Here is a 19,804-nt window from a genome sequence, read left to right as displayed (position 1 = left end):
CCTTTGTTCAGGAATATAACCTCATTTATAGCTTCTTTCCAATAGGAAAATCAGTGTCTATTTCTATTTCTATTTCACCTTGTTGCACCTTTTCCAACAATGTAATCCACTGAAATGTGAGGACAGTCAATCAAGACTTTAAAATTTTATACACAGTACACATATACAGTATTACACAAAGACAAATCCTTTGAAATGCTTTGGGATGAAAATGTCACATAAATGAAAATTACTATTCTAAATTATTATGTGGCCTTTGTTATTTACTTTTTGTATATCCCTGAGTATTAAAGTCTGATTTTAACATTCTGCATCCAGGATGCCTCTAAATCTGTTAATCTAATGACAAAAGGCTTTTCATAGGAGAATTTCTTTTATAGTCATGGTTTTATATTTCTTTACATTCATTGGCTAGAAGAGTATAATCTCAGTGATGCTTTTCCTTCCTCTAAAGTCTCATTATTTTGTTTAAGTCAGTCTTGGCTTAATTAAAGTGGGTAGATTGAAAAACCTGAAAAGCAGAAATCCTTTTTTAAAAAGTATTTAAGGTTTAATTTTTTTTTCAAAAATAATTATATCATCCTTCCCATAAGTCTTTGAAGAAAAGATAGGCTCTCTCCTCTCCTCTCCTTTCCTCTCCTCTCCTCTCCATATATGACTCTTCTATGATGGCTTTTGGCTTTTATTCTATCCTTTTCTAGTCCTTGCCTTATCAATCACACCCTAATCCCATCTCTTTCATTTTTTCTCTCTCTCATTCAGTGGTCCCTTCACTTAGCCTTTGAACATACTCCAGCTTAGTCCAAAATGAGATTTATTTCACCTGGCATGCACATTTTTGATGGTGGAGACAATAAAGAGGACAATTGAATAAGGAAGGTGGCATGTGATGTCAGAGACAACAAGGAAAAGAAGCATAGCTTTCTGGATCCAGTCCCCTTCCTTCCCACCCCTCCAGGCCTTCATTAATGCTAAAATATTAAAAAAAAAATTAAAACCTTTGATTCACCAATAAACTCTTAATCCTCAAAAAACAATAGTATCTTTTTCCCAGTGGTATTTGTCATTAACATCTCTGTTGCTATTGAAACTGCTGAAACTCTCAGATTTCAATACTCTCCTGGTTTTAACCCTAACTCCAGCACAACTCTGTATAAAACAAAATCACTAATAAGTTTTTAATAAATGTTAGTATTAATTTTAACAACATAACAAAAGTAAGAAATTATTATTTTTCCACTTTTTCAGATTTTTGCTACTGTTATTTTTAGATATTTATAATCACTATACTGTGCTGTCTTAACCCGATATCATTTTCATATGAACTTTTCTATACTGCTTTGTAGTTCTTATTTTCATAAATTTTAAAGTACTAATATTCCATTATATTGATATATTATAGTACCAAGTGGGAGGTCAATTGACAACACGAGCTGAGCTTTCTTGCCACAGAACACAGACTGATAAGTATGAATTTGGAGCATGTGTTTGTTTAGCTGCTCTCAAGCTGTGAGATAGATATATGGGTTGTTTTCTGGTTTGGGGTTCTGTTTGTTTTGTTTTGTCATTACAAATAAAGCTAGATAAAGATATCTACAGATATCTTTTTTCTCATTTAGTAATACTCTTAACTTATACTCCTATTAGAAAGATCACTAGATCAAATAGTTTGCACAGTTTTTATAACTGATTGCATATTGCATGGTCTTCTGAATTCCTTGATAACTTCATTTATTCCCATAACTTTGACGATTACCTCTATGCAGATTACATTTTACTATGATTATTCTGCCTCAAGTTCTGAGCTTTCTCATACTTAGATGCAAATTCTCAACTGTCCACTGAATAACTCCAGGATATACTGCCAGACCTCAAACTCAGCATGCCCATAACATAACTAAAAGGTTTTTTTCCCACAAGGATTGCTCCAATACTTGGTTTTTATCTCCTTTTAGGGTACCACTTCCTTCCATTTACCCAAATATGAAATTCTGAAATCATCTTTAACTCCTCCCTCTGCTTTATCTCCCATATCTAATCAACAATTAAGTGTTCTTAATTCTACATCCCCAACATCCTTTGAATCTTAACCTTTCCATTCAACAACATTTATTAAATGTCTACTATATGCAATGTACTGTGCTGAGTGCTGACTACTAAAAAATGAAAAAAAGAACTTTCCCTTAAGGAGCTTACACTATCCCTAGGGGAAATAATATTTATATAGATTAAGCAAGAACAAAATACTTTAAAGAGGAAGAGAGCAACTGACAACAAGGGGAATCAGAAAAGAACTCTGAATCACTACAGCATTGATGCCCCAAGAAAGAGTCTTTGGAAGTGGCTTTTAAGGTCACAGTGCAACAGGAGAACTTATCCAACAGTCATGCTGCATCTGCATATGAAGTCCGTGAGCCATTCTCACCTCTACTTCCCAGAGACCAACATGATATAGGAGAAATTATGCCCCTGACATGTTGTGAAAAAAAAATTTGTACTCTATTCTTGCTATATCTTTGAAATAAATACCTTTGTCAAAGTTAATGGACATTGGGTGGATTAATGTATTAGTAATAGCTGTCTAACTATGGGAGGGGAAACTGAACTAGTAGGGGCTAGAGCTCATGGAACCAAAAAAGAGAAATATCCCATCCCCTCAAGATTGCCCCTCTAGAATGCTAAGGAATAGATGGAGTAACTTGGCTCTAGGAGTACATACACTACATGTCCATAGTGGTTGTAGTAAGGAAATTTGGATATTGATTAAAATAAGATATTTGATAGATACCTCTGAGGGTACAAGCAAGATAGAGAGCAGTGGGTGAGACCAAAACTTAGAAGAAAGAACACAGGAAAAATTCTGGGAGTTGGGGCTCTCTCTCTGACTGGGTCACTTACTGACTGGACTTTGGTTAGTGAGCTTGCTCTCACTTTGACTGCTGTTGGAGACAGGCATCTGTGACTTTACTCTTGGTTGGTGAAAAGGAAGAAAGATCTCTGAATCCCATCTGAAGAGGGTTTCTACTTTCCTGGTCAAGAAAAGTCATATCTCAGAATAAGCTGATAGATCTGCTTTGCTGAATAACAGTTTTGGAGAAGGAGGGAAATTGAAGTTGTTGGTCTGGTCTCTTGGCTACCAGATTATCAGTTAGCAGCTTCCAGCTTGGCTGACTGAATTTATATATACTTGGAGAATCTCTTTATCAAACTAAGTTAATAAAATAAGGATTTAGGTAGAATTATAGTCAGATAGTGTTTTGGGTTTTAGCAAGTGTCACTGTAGATATTAATATACCTGGAAGATCAGAAGACTTCATCATGAGGTAGACTTAGGTGGGTGGAGATAGTTTCTGCCTAGTGTTAAGATTTCCTTATTAATAATTCTTATTTTCATCTTATTAAACAAAAATGAATAAATAAATATATAGTGTGTCTCCAAGAACCTTTCATATTGACCTAGGGAAGGGAAGCCATCCCTGGCTTTCCTTCTGAGATGAGAGTTAAAGGATACCTTGTGGACACCAAACAAACTATCTTATCCTATCATCAACTCTAATTTATCAACATTATTTCTTCATGGTGTAGCAGTTAAAATTAGTTTCTCTGCTAAAAGTATTATATTTTTAGAGGTTTATTAAAGATTAAGAATTAAAGAAAATACAAAATAAGAAAGCAGGTTTCTAGGCCCAGAGAGCGCATTCACAACCACTCACTCTACATCCTGCCTTGTAGGATGTATGGGCATTTGCCCAGATGCAGAAGCCAAGAGAGAGAAGTATACTTGGAAGCACAAGCAGGAAGAAAGCTCAGTAAGCTTTACTGCCAGTTTAAATAGAAATTTTGATCTCTCACTCAGGGAGATTCAGGGAGATTAGAGGGCATCTTGGGAACTAGAGCAAGGACTTCTGGGGATTGAAGTCTGGGGTTCAAATCTCCATTTTTACAATGGTCAATCTGTATTCTGTGGTAAGAAAGCTAAACTCATTGTTGTCCATGTCCTCCTAGTTGATACTATGCCAAAAATATGCCATTGTGTACTCTAAAAGAAGACTGGAAACCAGAACAATCTTACTCATATATCTACTCTTCATGACCCCATTTTGAGTTTTCTTGGCAGATATTGGATTTATTTGCTATTTTCTGATATAGATTATTTTACAGATGAGGAAATTGAGGCAAAAGCGTTAAGTGACCTGTTGTGGATGAGAGTAAATAGGAAAAGTCTGCAACAGAGCTGGAGTAACTGGAACTGCTGAGCTGTCACTCAAGGAGAACATTCTATTTGGAATGAGGACTGGGGAAAGACAGTTAAGAAGGAGGGGACAAACTGAAAATTTTGGTCTCTTTGCCTGGAGACAGAAAGGAAGAAGGGCAAAAGTCCTGAGCCCTCTGATTCTCTCTGCCATATTACAGTGACTGAATTTCAAAGACTTGTTAACCAACATTCCCAAATCTAAACTATATTCCATCATCTTCCTACCTAGGAATTACTCTAGTATTAGGGAAACCCCAAACCCCATTTCCCTCCATCTTTCATCTTTTTCTTTCTCCCAATAAACCCCTTACTTAATCTTAGATAAAAGAAAGGAGTGATTTTTTTTGATGCACCATAATACTCACTCTGAGTTGATTTTAGAGAGGGCAACGTAAGAAGCAACTGGAAGGGGAGGGAGGAAGGGAAGAGGGACAAAGAGGGAGGTAAACCAGGGAGGGTAAAGGGAGGAAGGGAGAAGATATGCAGATATGATCTTAAATTATCATTTCTACTTAAATAATGCCCTATTACAATTTGGCACCCTGAATAGACAGTACTCACATCTAATATAGAAGAAACCAAAAAGAAGACAAGATGTTTAAGCAAATTATCTGTGGGATGGTAGTGTTGGCAGTAATTGCAGGATATTGGATATACAATATCCTGCATAGTACCATGACAACTATAATTTTAGATTCTGTGGGGCATATAACTAACAACACAACTTTCATATTAAACATGCCTTTTCAAAAAGACACTATACTATGGCAGATACTGACACAGGTTTACATTATTGTTATGACTGCAATACAAACTCTTACCTACCTGAAGAACATTTATAGATGATTAGTACCAAAGACAACAGCACAAATCATGGTAGTTGATACCAATTTGGAAGTACTGGTGAAGAAAATGTTTGAGGAATTTTTATAGGCAAAAGGGCTAGATTAGATCAAGGATAAGGGAACTGGACAGGAAGACAATGTACCAAAGGATAAAGAAAAGAAGGCCAAGAAAACCAAGTTGGGTGCACAGGGAAATGGCAGTGACAAGGATACTAATGCAAACAAAGAGGCTGAAAAAATTGTTCCATGAAAAGATATTACTAAGATCTCTGATACAGCTGAAGTGTTGCACTCCAAAGTCCATAAGCAACTTACAATACAAGAATTGGATTCTATAAAGAAAAGATTCCCAAAGTTTTTATCAATCTCATAGATCCCATAAAGAAATAAAAAAGGCTTTCCATATTTTTGAGTCCAGTTTTGAGGATAAAGAGTTCCTTTTGGCAGAACTTTTTAGCCCCCATGAACATCACCAATTTATTGATAGAACAAGATTAGAAAGCACCCTGATGAGCTGGCCAACTGAGGAGCAAAGAGAGGGTTTTGACTTCTCTAATCCTATTAGCATGACCTATCTGAGGAAATTCAGAGAAGACTTGCTCCAAGTTATTAAGATGTGTTGCTCCAAGCCAAATGCTTGGGGAAAATTTGATAAGATGGTTCAAGAAAAGGGAAAACATCCAGCCACATTTATAGATCTCCTTTCTGAGACAGCTGAGGCTATTATGGGCATAGAGAAAGATTCAGATGAGTCCACAGCTCACATTAGAAGACAATTTCTGAAAGTTTGCACACTATACTTTAGGAATTTCTTCAAACACTTTCCAAAATATGATTCAGTAAATTTGACAGAATTAAGGGACTCTACAGCATACATATTTGACAGTAACACAAATCAGAATAGACAGTTATCTGAATTAAAACAGAAATTGTGTGAGTCAGAGTAAAATCTAAAGGAAAAGGAGATTCAGGAAATCAAAAATTTGAACTTGTTTAAAACATACACAAAACCTGCTTATCAACAAAGAAAAGTACAGAGAGAGACCAGGCAATGTTTTTTTCTGTCATAAAACTGGGCACCTAATCAAAGACTGTTTTCTCAAAAAGAAATGAGGTTAGCAACAAGAACACATAAGGCAAACAATATAATAAGCAGAAAACGACATGTTGTGAACACTGCTCGTTAAGATCAAGTCAGCAAGTAGCAAATCTTCAGGAAATGAGGGAAGTTATAAATGCAGGGTCTAAGCCCAAATATATAGAAATGGTTAGGAGAGAATTATGAAGACAAAATTATGGTGTATTTAGTTTGGCAAATGGATATAGAGAAATACAAAACAGTAAAAGACAGGCTGCTATAAAACCAAGGAGAAAAGGGACAATGAACAGGTGATGCAAGAAATTGAATCTGTGAGTGCTGAGAAGTGCAAACGACATAAAAGATCAAATATCAGGCAGAAACATCATTGCTCAAATAAAAACTGAGATAGGAGACTTAGAGAGAAAAAGAAAAAAGTAGAAAACTAGTCAAAACATACTTAGAAAACTTTTTCCAGTGCAGATTGGGCACAGGAATTGGATTTTGTATAAGGAAAAAGTCAGAAAAATTCACATAAACTCAAACAGGAGCTACTGAGAGACTCAAAGAAACAAAATTTCAATTCCCTGCAGAAAAATGACTGTAGCAGAAAAGTAAAGCACATGGTTACTGCTTCAAAAGAGATTAATGGAGCTGTAAATGATTTAAAAACACTCACAGATGTACATAAAAACCAACAAGAAACAGTTAATTCTCCAAATAGCTTTAAGACACAGATCTCCTTAGAAAAAAAATCTAATTTGAAACCAGAAGCTAAAAGTTTTCATCCTACAGTGACTAATTTAGAAAATACAAAATTTAATGAAAATGAAGCTGAAATTACATTTGAAAACAATAATCATATTCAAAGTAATAGAGGTGGAATAGCAGTTAAATTTGAAAAGATGAATAGAATGCAAAACTTAGTAACTGATAGAATAGCCAAGGATTCAGATGGCAGGTATGAAGCCAATATTCCACATGGAGAGGGGAGGTCTGGCCAAGTAAAACTATATGATATTAACCTTATGATTTAAATTCATTTTCCAATGAAGCAGAGGATATAATACAATCAAACTTAGATGAAGATCACGTAGAAAATGATTTAAATCAAGAGATTTAACTAATTCAACCATACAACTGGCAGAAAGTAGCAAAGCAGTGCAGTGTGATTCAATAACAATAAATTCAATATCTACACAAAAACCAGAACCATATGTATGGATTAAAGTGGGAAAGAAAAACTACAAAGCCCTCGTGGATACTGGTGCTTCAAAATCAGTCCTAAAGACATGTTCAGGGGATACCAACATAAGGGTATGGTTTCTGTAGCTGGAACTGCAAGACAAATACAAGTACCTGAACTCAAAAGCACTCTGGTTAAATTGGGTCCTTTCACCATAGATCATACTTTCCTATTGATTCCCTCATGTCCAGATAACTTTTTAGGATGAGATTTTTTGTGTAAGATCCAAGTGACTTTACAATGTCAAAGATCTGAGAAACTCTACTTGCATTTACCCAAAAATTCACTAAAGCACTACCCATTTTTATATCTGGAACAACTTGAAGAAGAACCCAAGAAAATTCAAATTTTAACCTTTATGAATGAAATATCAAAAGATATACCACAAGGGGTGTTTGCAAAACATCAAAATGACATGGGTAGGATCAAGTCAGTGGCACAAGTCAGAATTGAGGTCAGGGAAGGAATTCCGTCTAAGATACCACAATACAAATTAAGTAAAGAAGCAAAAGAATGAATAACACCAATCATAAACAATTTGCTAGAACAAGGCATATTAAGACCTACTGTATCTGAATTCAATAGTCCAATTCTAGCTATTAAAAAGAACAAACTGAATGAAGATGGCACTTCAGCTTGGAGATTTGTAATGGATCTTAGGGCTTTAAATAACTTTATAAGAAAGAAACACACTGTCACTCCTTCTCAGAATGACATAATAACTCAAACACCTTCAGAAGCTAGATGGGACACTGTGTTGGATTTGAGAAATGCCTACTTTACAATACCATTACACCCTGATTCTCAAAATATTTTTGCTTTCCAATGGGGACAAACTCAGCTGTGTTACACCAGAGTAGTGCATGGATGTTGTGAGTCTGCTTCAATATTTTGTCAACTTCTGCAGAGACTTAGCCACCATAACTTTCAAACATAGCAGATTGATATGTTACGTGGATGACTTACTGCTAGCATCACCTGACCCAAAAACATGTTTGGAGGATTCAAAGAAGTTATTAATAGAGATTCATAAAAGAGGACATAAAATTTCAAAAAAATTCAGTGGGTCCTCCCAACAGTTGAATATCTTGGATTTGTCCTGGAGGGGGACACCAGGAAAATCTCTAATAAAAGAATAGCAGACATACAGAAGCTAGGCAGCCCTAGGACTAAGAAAGAACTTAGAACATTTATAGGGGTTGCTAGTTTCTCGAGACAACACATAGTAGGATATTTCCATATTTCCAAATGTTTAACTGATTTGACAAAGAAAGAAATTAAAGGACCATTGCAATTTAACAAAGAACACCTACATGCTTTGTCATAGTTGAAAGGAGCTATTCTATCAGCTCCAGCTTTGGAATACCAGATTATAAGAAAGAATTCCACTTGTGTGTCCATGAAGCTAAAGGCATCACTTCTGGAATGCTAGCACAGTATTTTGGGTTGAATTTAAGGACCATTGCATTTTACAGTACTATCCTGGATTCTGTCACACAGGGAATGGTGCATTGCCTCAGGAGCATAATTGCTGCAGATCTGATGTACGAGAAATCATATGATATAGTACTGGGATGTAAATTACATGTGTATTCTGCACACCAAATGGAAAACTGCTAAGGTTGCAGAATATGCATTCATTCACTGATGTAAGGATATCCCAGTATGAAGTCATTCTGTTAGGCAATGATAACATCATAATTTATAGATGTGCACCACTGAACCCAGCAACTCTGATTCCAGAATTGCCATTAGGTGGAGAATTACATGGCTGTAATCAAGTAGTAGAAATAATGCACAAACCCAATGAACAACTCAAAGACACACCTGTTATCAATCCAGAAATAGAGTTATACACAGATGGGTCCTCCTATATTTACAATGGGAGGAAAGTCACAGTAGTTGACAATGACAAAACACTTTGGCATGTATCATTGCCAGGTCATGTTAGTGCCCAAGGAGCCGAGCTCAAGGCTCTACTTGTGGCCTTGGAGTTAGCTAAAGGAAAAAGAGTTAACATTTTTTTGGACTCGAACTATGCTTTCTCCACTGTGCATTCGTCTTCCTACATATGGAAAAACAGAGGGTATAAAACTTCAGCTGGGAAACCAATTGCATGTGGCAAATTAATAGACCATCTTATAAAAGCTTCAGAACTTCCAAAAGACATGGCCATAATCCATTGCAAGGTATATACTCATAAATACTCATGGAAAGGATAGAATATCCCTAGGGAATGACAGAGCAGACATAACCTCAAAATATACTGCGAGGTTCAGACTTCACTGTGTGCTGAATTTCTCTCTGATTGAAAGGCACAATCTTACCAAAGCTTACAACAGGAAAGAAATACAGTCATGGAAGGAGCAGCTAGGTGCTAAACTAATCAAAGGCATTTGGATTGCTCAAGGGGGTAAAACAATTCTCCCTAAAAAACTATATCAACATCTATGCATTGTAATTCATGCAAAAGGACATTACAGGATGCAAGAGCTTCTGTATACAATACAGAGATTTTGGACAGCACCAGGAATAACAACAAATGCCATTAGAACTTGCCAGGCATGTGAAACATGCAGAAAATATAATCAAGCATATTTTAAGGACATGGCATTGGGAGGCAAGACACTCAGCTATATGTCTTTCCAATGTATTCAAGTTGATTATATTAACATGCCTAAAGACAAGGGATATAAATATGCATTGGTTATTGTGGATAGAGTGACAAGGTGGGTTGAAGCATGTCCATCCAATAAAAATGATACAGCAACAGTAGTAAGATTTCTATTAAAAGAGATAATACCTAGACATGGCATTCCCAATACCATAGACTTGGACAGGGGGTCCCATTTCACTACCCAAGTTCTGCAAGAAATCTACAAGAATTTGGGGACCAAATACAATTATCACTCGGTTTATCAACCCCAAAGTTCAGGCCAGGTAGAGAGGATGAACAAAGAACTGAAGACCCAAATAGGTAAACTCTGTTCAGAAACACACTTAAAATGGACAGATGTTAGGCCTCTTGTTTTGCTCAACATAAGAACTAGACCGAGAACTGACTTGCATATATCACCATTTGAAATGCTATATGGTCAACCACTTTGGTATGGTAGGACAGTAAAGCCATCATACTTGCCCATGTTAAAAGGGGAATATGTACTCTATGAATATTCAAAACAAATACAAAGTAGATTAGATATTCTAAGAAAACTGGATTTACTTGTGTAAAGAATACCACTAGATTTTTCACTGCATAAGATAAAACCAGGAGATAATGTATATGTCAAGAACTTTAATAGAGAATCTTCTACAGAACCAAGATGGATCAGTCCAACAACAGTTGTAATGACAACTCCAACATCTATAAAGGTTGATTAAAAAGATCCATGGTTCCATGCTTCACAAGTAAAATTGCATCACACTTATAACATTAACATCAATGAAGATACATAAATATGACATCTGAAACAAACAACCCTAGTCACAATCAACAACACAAATAGCCCTAGCAATAATCAACAACACTCTCTATGAATGCAAAGCTATGACTGGAAAGCTATGAAAGGAAACATAATAGAAAGCTATAAAAGACAAAACAGGAAGAACAGACTAGAGCATTACACATGTTAAAATAAAGGAAAGCACACAAGACTACAAATGAAAACAGAAAAGGACTGCTAAAGCAAATGAAATGGCTCCAGATAGAAAGATAGACAGTAAAATAGACAGAAAAGAAAAACAGACATTTAAAAAATTAGCTCCAAAGAAAAGTCTATATAAGTCTACACAAAGTCTCTGCCAACAATCGTAACAACAAATAAAGTAACAAAGTTATTTCACATGAAAGTGTAACTTTATGACCAAATGAAATACATTATATCAAAATTCTATCTTCAAGAAACTTCAAAAGTCAATATAGCTTAACATGAACATCAAAGAGAGCAAACAATAAATCCCCTTGGGAAAATTCAAACATTAAAAGATAAGAAAACTTCAACTTCATAATCATAACATACATCTAAGAACATATACTACAACATACTACATACATTCACTCATGAAGATGATCATATGAAAAGCTTACTTCCACACTGTAAACCTCAAAATTTCTTAGACTTATAAATGTTGGAAATTTCACCATTGGGAAATTTCATACTTGAAAAATTTCCTATTGATAGTGGGTCTTGACTATTGGAATGTGAATCCCATTGGCATGGGAGGTTCCTTCTCCTTCCCTTCTTAAGATTTCTTTAGGACAGAAACCTCAATGTTACAAGGAAATCACTTTAAAAGACTGATATATATTAATTTAAGGTCGCCAAGGAATTCAGCTATGTAATTCCTAAATGAAAACTCAAGTCAGCCATCAGCCTTTTTTGGAGTTTAATTACAATAGGAGCAAGAAAGGAATTAGAGATAGAGAGAGAGAAAAAGGGAGAGAAGGGAATAGGGCTTAAATACCCCTTCTGTTTAGGCTGGGCCAAAAGGCCCAAGCCCTTAGATACCTGGGGCAAAGAAAAGAGATCAGTCCCTATTACTCACGTGACCAAAATGGAGAAACAGTCTCAGAGGCCCCCACTTTCAGCTTCCTTCAGAGCAAGCTTCTCAGAGCCCACACGAACCACACCAACCAACTTCTCAACCACCCCGACTCTTCAGACCCCCCTGATCTTTAAGGAAACCATCCAAGTTGCCTCCCCTCAGTTCTCACATCTACCAATCACTGTCCATCAATTTCCCTGTGCCAATGGAGACTCTAGCTTAACCCAGGACCGCCCAGAGGCTTTGCACATGTCTGTTGAAGGTCATATTTTCAAATAATTAAATCTTTGCTCCTTTGCTACAGCCCTTTCTAAATCCTGTTAACCTGAGTAGGGTAGAGATTGGAATAATTAAATTTTGATCTAGGCTGCAGCCCTTACTCAATCCTGTTAGGACTGAATAGGGTGGAGATTGATTCCAAGTATCTCCATTGTATCAATTCTAAAATCAATCATGACTCAAAGAAATTCCTGTTCTATGCTTAAGCATAGGTCAAAGTCCTTTCCATTGTTCAGCAAAGGGTTTCTGTCCTAAAGTAATCTTAAGAAGGGAAGGAGAAGGAACCTCCCATGCCAAGGGTGTTCACATTCCAATAGTCAAGACCCACTATCAATAGGAAATTTTTCAAGTATGAAATTTCCCAATGGTGAAATTTCCAACATTTATAAGTCTAAGAAATTTTGAGGTTTACAACACTTGAAGAACAACTCATGAATACTGACAAGCACACATGAAGAATTCATACCTTACTTCCATGCACAGTGAAAATTTCAATCTTACACACATGCACATGTAAAACCTTACACTCATGCATGTTCCTGATGTATATTCCTGAATGTTAAAGAACACAGGACTTCAATCAAGAGTTGATGACAGACAACAAGGGTATGCAGCACAGATGAAAAAACCAAGACCCATAGTTTTCTACAATCAACATCAAAAGACATGGAAAGACTTTGAAATTTTGGACTTGTGGTCATGAGGTCATGTAAGAATGTGACATATATGTTAACTTCACATATATACAGACATATGCTATACATAAACACAATGTGGAAGGAAATCTCATGGATTAGGTAAGTATATAACATATGCATAATTTCAACACACAAAATTCATACTGATATATAAATTTCTGTGGAAAATTCAAACAAAGAAATTTCTTATCTGCATGAGTTTGCACAGAAATCAAAACAATGTATTATATTTGTACATATGTAAGTCTGTATAGATACAACTTATGTACATATGTAAATGCTAATGTACTAACTATATTAGAATAATTTGTTAATGTTATAATGACTAACAATTGGGACAGCTTAGAAAATTTGTTAAAAGTTTTGGGGAATGTAGGGACAGACATAAAACTTAAGTTTAGAAGTTAAATTACATTATGATTTTATGTTAACAATTATTAGTAATATAAAGTTTACTTAGTAGAACTTATAGACATTAGGAAATAAGACAGTTACATATTCAAAATACTGTTGAAATTGTTAAAATTGTTACATGGTTTGTTATTATGTTCAAAAACTATATTCATGTAAAATCCCTATTTACCTAAACCATTTTTCTCTACTCAAACTTAGCATAGAGTTAGGTAGACAGAATAGTTAAGATAAATTATGATTTGTTGTTTTGGGAGGGTAAAGGACTATTTAACATAGTATAGGGTTAAGAATTATATAGTTAGAAATGTGACAAGATATATCTAAAAGGTAAGTAAAATCAATAAAGGATACTGGATGCATCCTTTCCAAAGACAAATGGGGGATTGTGGAGGAGAGTAAATAGGAAAAGTCTGCAACAGAACTGGAGTAGCTGGGACTGCTGAGCTGTCACTCAAGGAGAACATTCTATTTGGAATGGGGACTGGGGAAAGACAATTAAGAAGGAGGGGACAAACTGAAAATCTTGGTCTCTTTGCCTGGAGACAGAAAGGAAGAAGGGCAAAAGTCCTGAGCCCTCTGATTCTCTCTGCTATATTATAGTGACTGAGTTTCAAAGACCTGTTAACCAACTTTCCCAAATCTAAACTATATTCCATCATCCTCCTACCTAGGAATTACTCTAGTATTAGGGAAACCCCAAAACTTCTTTCCCTCTATATTTCATCTTTCCCTTTCTCCCAATAAACCCCTTACTTAATCTTAGATAAGAGAAAGGAGCGATTTTTTTGATGCACCATAATACTCACTCTGAGTTGATTTTAGAGAGGGCAACATAAGAAGCAACTGGAAGGGGAGGGAGGAAGAGAAGAGGGACAAAGAGGGAGGTAAACTAGGGAGGATAAAGGGAGGAAGGGAGGAGATTTGCAGATCTGATCTTAAATTATCATTTCTACTTAACTAATCCCCTTATTACACTGTCCAGGGTCATACACTTGGTAAAGTGTCTGAGACCATATTTGAACTCAGGTCTTCCTGACTCCAGTGCTGGCAGTCTATCCACTCTGCCACCTACCTGTTCTAACATGGTACAAACCATGCCAAAATGATCCTCTATAATCCTGAAATAAAGAAGACACAGATAAAAAGTTACTTTAAAGCTCTAATAAAGTAATATCTGGAAGCAAGTCTGGAGCTAATATTGTTACTAGGAGAGGAATTGCATCTACCATAAATACAAGGACAGTAGGAAATGCGGGCTACAGGGTACCAGAATATTGGGAAACCATAAGCTATTCACAGAGATAGCCCAGATAGATACAACAGCAGTCTCATCATTGCCCAGTGCACTAATTAGTTCCAGAATACTAAGATCCTAAGATTTTAACAAGAAAAATAAACTAGAACCCAGAATCCTATCAATAAATCTTGATATATAAATCTCCAATAACAAGCCTTTCCAGAATCACTCAGTTCTTAATGCCTTCTCCTCCAAAACCCCATTGTAAGTGCCTATTTATGCCTATATTGTTTCCTCCAGCTAGATTATAAACTAAGCAGAAGATTTATCTAACTTTTGTGTTTGTATCCCTGGTACCTGGCACATAATAGGGACTTAATAAATATTGATTGATTGATTGATCAATTGATTGATATTACTGACAAATCCACATTCTCTCAATGATTTCAATGTTTCCCTATCATTTCTAAAATAAATATAAAATTCTCAGCCTGGAATTTAATGCCTTCTTCAACTTGACAGTCTCTCATTTAAACAGATATATTTCATATCATTTCCCTTCACAGACTTTCCCTTTTAGCTGAGTTGAACCACTGACTGTCCCTTATCCAAAACATCTCCTTCCTCTCTCCTTTTGCACAGATAGTATGCTTCACTTGTGCAATGCAGTCTGTCTCCAACTCCACCTCTTAAAATCTTCCTCTGTTCTCTGAAAACACAACAGAGTTCATCATCTCTGTAGTAGTTAGTGATCTTGTCCTCCTGAATTGACTTTTCATTATGTTTTGTGGTTGTTCAATCATTCAGTAATGTCCCTTAATGACCACATGGGCCCTAAAAAAACCACTCTCTCTCAAAATCTGTCCAAGTTTCTGTTCATTGTTGCTGGGACACTATCTATCCATCTCATCCTCTGTTGTTTAATTCTCCTTTTGCCTTCAAACTATTATGATTGAAATTTAGTTTCTAATAATAAAAGTATTATATTTTATGAGGTTTATTAAAGATTAAGAATTAAAGAAAATACAAATATAGAAAGCACGTGGCTAGGAGCCGAAAGGCCCATTCGATTTCACTCACTACATCTTGGGAGAGGAGTGTCCCTAAAAACGGAAGCCAAGAGAGAGCTCAGTAGGCTTTACAGCAGTTTAAATAGAAATTTTGATCTTGCCCAGGTGGGAATCTCAGTGAGATTGGAGAGCATCTTGGGAACTAGAGCAAGGACTTCTGGGGATTGAAGTCCGAGGTTCAAATCTCCATTTTTACAAATCTTTCCCAACATCAGCGTCATTTCCAATGAGTCTTTCCTTCTCTTTATGTGGTCAAGGTATGTAAAGTATCAGCTTCAGTATTTGACCTTCCAGTGAATGGTATGAATTAATTTCAAGTACTGACTGATTTTGCATTAGGTACTTTGTATTTATTTTATCATACATAGGTGGATATGTAAATATATACTACACACATTTAAACTTTGTACTTTTTTTCCCAATCTGCATATTATTATGTCTCTGCAGTAAGTTCCTTATGAGCAGGGACTATTTTTTTATCTTTTTATCTTCAGGGTCTAATTTATAGTAGGTGTTTAATAATTTTGGTTTTTTTTTAAAGTTTACTTTTATTTTAATAACAAAATTTCCACATAAGGTTCCTGAAGTTATATGATCCATATCATATGCCTCCCTTCTTCCTTCTCCCCCCCCCCAGAGCTGAGAAGCAATTCAATGTGGGCTATACATGTATTATTAAGCAAAATATATTTCCATATTATTCATTTTTGTAAGTAAATAATCTTATAAAACCAAACCCTCCAAAAATATACCCAAATAAACAAGTTATAAATCATATGCTTTCATCTGCATTTGTTCTCCAATAGTTCTTTCTCTGGAGATGGATAGCATTCTTTTTCCTAAGAATTGTCTTGGATCGTATTGCTGTTAGTAGTAAAGCCTATCATATTTGATCATTCCACAATATCGCATTACTGTATATAATGTTCTCCTGGTTCTGCTTATTTCACTCTGCATTAGTTCACATAGGTCTTTCCAGCTTTTTCTGAAATCATCCTGTTCATCATTCCTTATAGCACAATAGTATTCCATCACCATCATATACCACATTTTACTCAGTCATGCTCCAATTGAGGGACATCCCTGCAGTTTCCAATTCTTTGCCACCACAAAAAGAGCAGCTCCAAATATTTTTTGTACAAACAAGTCCTTTCCCTTTTTAAAAATTTCTTTGTGCTAAAGACACAGTATTAGTTCTGGATCAAAAGGCATGCATACTTTTATAGCCCTTTGGGCATAATTCCAAATTGCCTTCCAGAATAGTTGGATCAGTTCACATCTCCATGAGCAATGCATTAGTGTGCCAATTTTTCAACATTCCCTCCAACATTTATCTTGTTCCTTTGCTGTCATGTTAGCCAATCTGATAGGTGTGAGGTGGTACCTCAGAGTTGCCATAATTTACATTTCTCTAATCAAGAGTGATTTAGAACATTTTTTCATATGATTATTGATAGCTTTAGTTTTTTTTTTTAATCTGGGAATGACTCGGATTCTTATAAATTTGACTTGGATCTTTATGTATTTGAGAAATAAGACCTTTATCAGAAATTTGTTATAAAAATTTTCTCCAGTTTGTTGTTTCTCTTCTAATATGGGTTGCATTGGTTTTGTTTGTATATTTTTAAAAATTTAATATAATCAAAATTATTCATTTTATATCTTATAATGCTCTCTAGTTCTTGTTTGGTCATAGACTCTTCCCTTCTCCATAGATCTGATAGGTAAACTATTCTATATTCCCCTAATTTACTTATAATATCATTCTTTATGCTTAAGTCAATTATCCATTTTGACCTTTGTAAACCTGAAAATTTCTTAGACTTATGAATGTTGGAAATTTCCCCATTTCCAACATTAGGTAGGGAGGGTCCTTCTCCTCCCTACCTAAGACTACTTTAGGACAGAAACCTTTTGCTAAACAATGGAAAGGGCTGTGACCTATGCTTAAGCATAGAACAGGAAGTTCTTTGAGTCATGATTGATTTTAGAATTCATACAATAGAGATACTTGGAATGACAGAACCAGGTCTTGGAACTTCCAATCTCCACCCTGCTCAGGGTAACAGGATTTAGGAAGGGCTGCAGCAAAGGATCAAGATTTAATTATTTGAGAATATGATCTTCAACAGGCATGTGCAAAGCCACAGACCTCTGGGCGGTCCTGGGTTAAGCTAGAGCCACCATTGGCACAGGGAAGACATGGACAGTGATTGGTAGATGTGAGAATTGAAGGGAGGGAGCTGAGATGGGTTCCTTAAAGATAGCGGGGTCTGAGGACTGAGAGGTTGGAGAGGTTTTGCTCTGAGAGGTTGTGCTCTGAGAAGCTTGCTCTGAAGGAAGCTGGAGGTGGAGGCCCCTGAGACTGTTTCTCCATTTTGGTCATGTGAGTGATAGGGACTGATCTCTTTTCTTTGCCTCAGCTATCTAAGGGCTTGGGCCTTTTGGTCCATCCTAAACAGAGGGGGTATTTAAGCCCTATTCCCTTCTCTCCCTTCTCTCTCTCTCTCTCTCTCTCTCTCTCTCTCTCTCTCTCTCTCTCTCTCTCTCTCTCTAATACCTTTCTTCCTCCTGTTTGTAATTAAACTCCATAAAAGGTTGACTGCTGACTTGAGTTTTCATTTAGGAATTACATAGCTGAATTCCTTGGCGACCTTAAATTAATATATATCAGTCTTTTAAAGTGATTTCCATGTCACACCTTATCTTGGTACAGGATGTGAGATACTGATCTAAACCTAATTTTTGCCACACTGTTTTCCAATTTTCCCAGCTATTTTGTCCAATAATGAGTTCTTATACCAAAAGCTAAGATCTTTGGGTTTATTACACTCTGGATTGCTGATATCATTTACCCCTAATTGATCATCCCTTCTATTTCTTAGCCAATACCAGATGGTTTTGATGATAACTGCTTTATAGTACAGTTTAAGATCTGATACTGATAGGGCACCATCCTTCACTTATTTTCCCATTAATTCTCTTGATATTTTATTCTTGACCTTTTGTTCTTTCAGATGAATTTTGCTATTATTTTTTTTCTAGTTCTATAAGATGGGTTTTGGGTAGTTTGATTAGTATGACACTATAAGTATATTAATTTAGGTAGGATTATCATTCCAATTCAAATATTTTATGATTCACCAATTTCCTACTCTACAAAGTGATCTAAGATGGATCTGATGCTTTGTATGATTGCTTCAAGTTCTAAATCTGTGGTATGACATGTATGACATCATATATGATAGGATAGAATATGATGACAAGTAGGTAGCAAAGTGGATAGCACACCAGGCCTTCACTCTCAATGAAGGCTCTTGACTCCATCAACCTCATCCCAAATTGAGCCTTTCCTTTTTTTTTGCATTTTTAGTCTATTCCATACAATTTGACAAGATTATTTGCTACCATATATTGTCCTCTTATTGTTTCATGTGTGTGGACATCTTTTCTCAAGTGGATTGAAAACTCCACTAGAGAGCAGCTATGTGGCACAGTGGATAGAATGTCAGATTTGAAGTCAGGAGGGCCTGGGTTCAAAAATAGCCTCAGACACTTCCTAGGGGTATGACCCTAAACAATTTACTTAACCTCAATTGCTAGCCCTTGCTACTTTTCTTTTTCATAATTGTTACTAAGATAGAGGGTAAGGATGTACATATGTAATATGCATCTCAAACTCTGTGTCCCAAGAAACCCTCTACATTGCAGAAAATTTGAAGTTGAAGTTGAAGTTGACATTGAAAATCTGAATTAATTGAAGGAATTTCAGCACTAGGACTTACACCAATAAAAACTCAGGGGTAGATGAAAATATGGAATATGATATGATATATGAAAAATAGGATATCATAATCAAGGGAATTCTTTTAGCCTGGTTCCTAGACTAGTCATTCCTGTATGAATACACCAGAGGGTAGTGTTTCACAGGCCTGTGCCATCTAAAAGCATTGTGAAAATATGCTAGTATTATCATCAGCAAAGAATCCTGTTGGACTGATTTTTTTTAGCTAGACTATTTTAGAGTCTCTAGGAGGATGCATTTTAATGACTCCAGGGGACTGATCAAATTAGACACATTATCCTGGATTTTCTCCTCTATTATTCCTCCCCCCTCCTCATGCCCTCTTCAGCTAT

Source organism: Monodelphis domestica, chromosome 1 (genome assembly GCF_027887165.1).
Source record: "Monodelphis domestica isolate mMonDom1 chromosome 1, mMonDom1.pri, whole genome shotgun sequence".
Taxonomy (NCBI): domain Eukaryota; kingdom Metazoa; phylum Chordata; class Mammalia; order Didelphimorphia; family Didelphidae; genus Monodelphis; species Monodelphis domestica.
The sequence above is the reverse complement of the archived record's forward strand: the minus strand, read 5'-3'. Positions refer to the sequence as shown.